The 6,843-nt window shown below is 41.7% G+C and overlaps 1 non-coding gene across 1 annotated transcript; it reads right to left on the reverse strand.

The window, feature by feature from the left end:
* Positions 1-5,204: 5,204 nt before the first annotated feature.
* Positions 5,205-5,315, reverse strand: LOC127665343 (U6 spliceosomal RNA). Its single transcript, XR_007973387.1, has one exon. It is a non-coding gene; the product is annotated as a U6 spliceosomal RNA (small nuclear RNA).
* Between the last annotated feature and the right edge of the window lie 1,528 nt (positions 5,316-6,843).

Below are 6,843 nucleotides of genomic sequence, written 5' to 3' on the forward strand. Positions count from 1 at the left end.
TGTCTGTCTCTGTCTCTGTCTCTCTCTCTCCTGACTTTGGATCCAGATATATCATTCTCAAACTACCTGTCCCGCACCATGTCTGCCTGCCTATGTGCTGCCTTGCTTCCAGCCACAATGACAGTGGATTAAACCTGTAAACCAGACACAGCAAAATATTTTCCTTTATAAGAGTTACCATGGTTATGGTGTCTGTTCACAGCAAGAAAGTCCTACCTAAGATATCACCAGAATGACCACTGTCAAAGAAATAGAAAACAAGTATAGGTAGAGACCAGGGAAGCTGGAACCTTGGGCCCAGTCAGTGGAAATGTAAAATAATGCAGTTGCTATAAAACAACCAGTGACGACTCCTTGAAAAAAACAGATGAACACTCATAATTCCAGTGTCTAGTTAGATAGAAGTGCAAAATAAGTAAATGAAGAACATATTTGCACACCCATAGTCAGAGCAGCATTATATTCAATAACCAAACAGTGGATCCCACCTAAATACCCACTGTCAGATGAGTAGGTAAACAAGATGCAGTGGACTGTAGTCAAAAGGCAATGGACTATCACTCAGTCCTGAAGAAGGAAATTCTGATGCATGCGGAAAGTATGGATGAACCTCGAGGACACTTACTAAATCTCGGATTCGAGTTGTAAAAAAAATGTAAATATGAGGTGACTTTATTACTGTGGAGCATCTCAAGTTGCCAACGTCATTATCATAGAAGAGTATTTGACAAAGGCTGAGGGAACAATGGAGAGTGTTGCTTAATGTGAAGAAATCTACTGTTGTGGCAAGCCTAGAATGTTCTGAAGATTATTTGTGTGACACTTCCAAACTACTCACACACACACACACACACACACACACACACACACACAATGGTTCAGGTGGTAAGTTTTATATTACATGTTGTGGCCACAATTAAACCTTTTAAATTGCCTTTAAAGAAAAATCCACTTGTAAGAGATGAAGTAGTGTTGGCCTGCCTCCCATCTCACTGCTCAGACAATGAAATATGTCCCGTGACATCTTGTCGACTCTCAATTTTTTTTCATGTTAAAGAGGAAGAGACTGATGAAGCCAATGAAGGGCATAGTTGTTTACAGACCGAAAGGATCAATCCATGGCAAATAGGTAAAAGGGGTTTTAGTTGCCCCAGGCACGACATCACGCACCTGCGATCCTAGCACATAGGAGACCAAGGTAGAAAGACTGTGTGTTTGAGACCAAACTGGGTAATACAGTGAGACCCTGTCTCAGCAACAACGATGCCAAGAAAGGAAGGAAAGAGGATGGAAAAGGAGAGAAAGGGAAGGACAGGAGGAAGGGAAGGGAAGACAGAGAGACAAGCGATTGAAATACATGAATATGTGAATAATTGACACATATGCAATGTTCAAAATGTACCCCGTTGCTGTCTGAATGGAGTTTCCATCCCTCTTAGCTGTCCAATTTGCTTCTTCTATATTATTTACAAAATTATTCTGATGCTAACCCGTTGTTTATAATGACATAAAACCAACGCCAGTCTGTCCTTTAGATAAATGTCATTCTTCACATCTTAGATACCAACACAAGTCTATGCTGTTCAGAAAAAAAAAAAGAGCTCTTCAAGATCGTAGTAAAAAATATGTGTATTTTTATATGGAAAAAACCCTGAAAAGAACACCAAAGTTAACTATGACGACTTTGTTATTCAAGATGGTGGCATTAGGCCGTTGATATCATACCTAGAACACTGTTCACGACACTTACCTCTGTGGGTCAGGAGAACACGATGCCAACGAAGGAGCCAGGACGATGCTACTCCATCTGAGGTGGAGGCACAGCAGACAGAGGACAGAATTCCACTGTCCCTAGAGGCCGAGGTATGAATTGTGTGATGTTATCTCCTACAATTTTCCCTTCCCTTTGGCACACATTTGTTATTATTCCATACAAAAAATGCCCTCCTCCAATGTAATGTAATTTCACACATATAATGTCCAGCCTAGCTTATTGGAGTCTCTGGGTCAAGCAGTCCCTCCCTCCAACTTCTTTGGTTTTGTTTTTCTGGGCCTGTCCTGAAGCTGCAGTCCAGATGTAGGCTGAGCCAGGCATGTTGATACATACTTGTCATCCCACACCACCAACCCAAGGCTGAGACAAGAGGATTGCTACAAATTTGTCCTACATAGTAAACTCCAGGTTAGCCAAGGCTGTAGGCAGAGACCCTATCTTAAAAAGCAAAACCAAACAAAGCAGAACTCCAAACCAACCAAGATAAATAAATTAATTAACCTGTACAATAGACTGCCCAAGTTCAGCTCGGAGGGAAAAGACTTATTCCTTAGGTTGCTCAAATGTTGGAAGGATTTATCTCTTCCCTGGCTGTGGGCCCAGAGGAGTGCTGGCGGTAGTGAGTGCAAACTTATTTGAGAGTTGGGTTTATCGGGAGAGGAGGGGAAAGCCTGAGAGTGAATCACTACAAGATGGAAGCCATAGCCTGTGACACCTACCCTAGGATTTGGGATTTGCTTTGGCTCTTTGTGATGCTGGAGATGGAACCTAGAGCCGCTGCCCATTTACTAAGTAGTCACTCTCAAGTATCTAAAGCTACCTCATGCTGAACAGGTATTAGATTTACTTTTTCTGTTTCTGGAAAAAGAAATTAGACAGATGAGTCTAAGTCTCTGGGCAACATAAGGAAGAGTGTCAATGGCACTGGGACCAGGTCCTTCAGTAGAGGTTGTCTTTCTTGGAACGGAATCATTCAAGCGGAGGCTGGTCAGCTGGGGACAGGACTGGTGTGGGGCAGAACTAAAGCCCTTTTCTTTCCCCTGCAGTTCCCCTGCAGGGAAGGAATGCAGCCCAAAAGGAGCCAGATGAAAGAGGACATGATCAAAGGTCAGTGTAAAGCATGGTGTGTTATCACACACTTATAGTCCCAGAACTCGAGAGGCTGAAGCAGGAGGATTGCTATAAGTTTAAGCCTGGGCTATCTAGCAAGACCCTGTCTCAAAGGACCAATTCAAATAACTAAAAAACAGCTGGAGTGAAGACCAATCACAGGCAAAGCAGGGGTGCTTTGGCAAGAGTATAAATCTCAGAGAATGAAGTAGTCAGAACTGGCCTGTCTCGCCTCCCTGTGTAAGAGGCTGTCATCAGGCAGATATGGTCAGTGGAGTAAGCAACCCCTCAAAGACCAGGATAGAGAAGGTTTCTCAGATGCCCCAATCTGCACCTCTCTGGATTGACAGGAGGAATTTACTTGTTAGTCAGGACTGCTTAATATTCTGGCCTGTAGAAGTTTGTCTCCTCAGTCTTAGAATGATGTAGGTGCTTTTTAAGGCACTGGGATGAAAAAAAAAAGCAATATTTGCATTGAGAAAAAAAAACTCACATTGCAGAAGTTATCTGAGAAGTCCAGATGGTTCTTCAGAAATGACTTGTTGGGTAATTACATAATATATTTACATAGTTCGGGAGACATATGTTGAGTGGTGTCTCTCCCAGATCTGAATCTTCTACTTACACTCCTAACTTTATTACCAGCCAATTTCTTTTGGTATTATGGCATATGTTTGGTAGTATGTGTGTGTATACCACCAGTACGCCCAGCAGATATATGTGTGTGTGTGTGTGTGTGTGTGTGTGTGTGTGTGTGTGTGTGCTGGGCACAGTGATGGTAATCTTAGCATTTAGGAGGCTGACCAGGAGAATCCCGAGTTCAAGACCAGTGTGGACTACCCAACAAGACCTTGTTTGTAAGCAAAGACACAAAAACATAGGTAGCACAGCAGAAATGATTTTAAGCACACCACCCACAGCTATGGGGCCAGCATCACACTCCGTTTGCATCTCACTCCATCTTCCTGAGACTTTAGTGGGAGCTTCCATTCCCTCTTGTCAGCCTCCAGTATGTTCTAACTTATTTTCTGTCTTTATGAATTTGACACTTCTAGGTGCCTTGTATATGATGGATAACCCTGGCTGTCTGCTTTACTGGATCTGGAACCAATTAAGATACACACTTCTGGGTGGGTTTGTGAAGCTATTTCTTGATGGTGGCCCAGACACAATGGGATTTGAGGGACAAACAGAGATGCTTTGGTCATGCTTTCACTCCTCTCTGGTGAGTGTGTGTCTTCTCTCAAAGTTACTATGCCATCTGCCATCCTTTCAGCCATCAGAACACAACTTCTCTGGCTTTCAAGCATGATTAAGGACCAACAGCTCTCCAGGACTTCTCCAGACTGGGACTGCTGAGTAGTGCAGCCTTGGGGATCAAAGAGTTGCTGAAGCTTCAGCTTTTGCAATGAGCAGTCAGCCTGTTGGGCTACCCAGGCAATGAGTAAACCAACGGACTAAACTCATTTGTATGTATTCATTACATCACTTCTGTTCTTCCAGAGAAACTTGCTAATGCATTATATAAATGGAACCCTGAAACATTTGTCTTTTGTGTGTTGTTTATTTCACCTAGCATTGTACCTTTAAATAGTCACTCAAGTTGTGATATGTGTCAGAATTTTCTTACTTTTCAAGGCCAAATGATAGATGTGTGTATGTGTGTGTGTATGTGTATGTGTGTATGATATAAGCATATGCCATACATATAAAAACAGTCATATTTATCTTTCCAATCACTGGTGAGCATTCATGCTGTTTCTGCCTTTGGGTTATTGTGCATAATGTTATGAACTTCAGTGTGGAAGTATTCATTTGAGTTCTTGCCTCCTGTTGTTTCATTCAAATATCTAGAAATAGAATTTCTTTCATTTTAGGGAAATATCAGTAGTGAATTTTTATTCGTTTCTTATGTGTTACCTAGACTCCTGTGCATGGATAGCCATTTTGTGAATATCTTTGTGCTCCTAGTGATTCTTCATACAGATAGAGCAAAACTAAACCATAAAGATATTTCTTTGTTTTATAGCAGAATATAGTAATAGATTAATATGCATTAAGGTACTTCTGAATAGTTTCACATTTGTGTACAAATAGCTTCTTTCCCCCCATTTCTTTCTCTTAATGTAGCTGTATAATAGTCCACTGAGTGGCTGTATTATAATTTATTTAAGTGAGTGGCCTTGTTGGATGATATTGAAATCATTTGCTATCAAAGTCATAGTAAAAAATCTGCTAACCTATGATTGTGCAAGTATGAGACCCACATATTATAGAATCCCAAAAGTGAATTCCTAGGTCAGTGGATAAAAGCACGTTTCCAAATACTGAACGCTGCATCGATTGGCAGGTCATCCTTGCACAGGGACCATGCTAATCTTTTCTGTGTCATTCTGAATTTTGTTTAAGTACTTTAAACATCAATAAGTGCCACTGGAGTGAACATGTTTTTGATTCTGGCAAGTATTGGTGAATTGCTTTCCCTAGGAGACATGGAGCTAACCATTCTCTTTGGCAATGAGTCATCTCTGTCCTCTTATGGTTTTAATGTGGGCCTTCAGGTTTGGCTAAACTGCCAGCTTAAAACTGGCATCACAGGGCCATTTTTATTTGGTTTTCTTCTTTGACAGGTAAAGCCCAGAAACTTTTCATATTTAAATGCTAGTTTGCTCCTTGGGAGGTTTCTGTTAATGTCCTTTTCCCCATTTTTTTTTTTCTACAAACAACCGGCCATTTTCTAACTACTGTCTACCAATAGCCAGTGTATTTGGGAGATGAGCAGATTTTTCTGTGAAATGAGCTAGAAATATTTTTCCCAGTGTGTCATCTGTCCTATGACTTTACTTATAGAATCTGCCCTTTAAAAAAATAATGATTTTACAAAGTTGGAAGGATTCACCTTTCCTTTTTGGCATCTGGATTTTGGGTCACAGTTAGCAAAGGCTCCTGGGTCCCAGGGCTGCAAAGGACAACATCACCGCTTTCTGCCAGTGTTCTGACTTAGTAAAAAAGCCAGCAAACACTTCTCTCCTGAGTAGTTTTTGCAGTTTATGCAAGACACATTAAGAGACAGTGAGTTTCCTTCATCCCGTTTCAATTGTCTACTTGGTTGTCTCCAAAACATTTGTTTGAAAATCTTCCCAATGCATTTATTGTACCACTCAAGATAGTTAGATAAGGGGGCTTCCCAGTATCTTCATGAGAAATAAAGATGAATGTGTAAGTGAACAGATACACTGGTAAATCATGTCATAATTGCATAATATGTACAAAGAGAAGCACCAAAGTGAAGTCATCTCTGTGACCATAGCCAGCTTGGACTATGTGGGGACTTCTATCACTCCTCTTTCCTCTGCCTGTGCCGATACCATGGCAACCCATTCTACTACCTGTTGAGAGTGTATACAGCATTTTAATTTACAATATGTATTGTAAATTCTTTATCCTTCTTTATCCTGCTAGCTCATGTTCCAGTTTGGATCGTGTTACAGACGCATGCTGTTTCTTCTTCTGGATACTGGGACAACAAAAGAAACAGCTGAGCAGAAGAAGGATGTATCTTGGCTCATGGTTTCTGTAAGTTTCAGTCTGCCATTACGGAAGACATGGCAGCAGGATTGACTCCATCTGTGTTACTGAGATCTGCCAGTGAGGCTCTGGGTCATATGATGACAGCTGAGTAGGCAGCTTTTCTTCTACAATGGGAGATAGACTCTTCAAGATGTGTCGTCCCCCAGGTAACCCTCAGCACTCACTTCCGCCAGCCAGGCCCCACCCCATGAAGGTTCCACAGTGCCACTAGCTGGTGACCATATGTTCAAGCACATGACCCAGGGAGGGACATGTCACAGGCAAACCCACGCAGACACCTTCGGGCTCTCGGGTCTCTCAGTTTGCTGGCTTTCACTTTGGTTCTATCACGGATGATGGATGTCACGTTATTCTCAGAAAGGCTTTCT

The sequence above is a fragment of the Apodemus sylvaticus genome, chromosome 14 (assembly GCF_947179515.1).
Source record: "Apodemus sylvaticus chromosome 14, mApoSyl1.1, whole genome shotgun sequence".
Lineage (NCBI taxonomy): Eukaryota > Metazoa > Chordata > Mammalia > Rodentia > Muridae > Apodemus > Apodemus sylvaticus.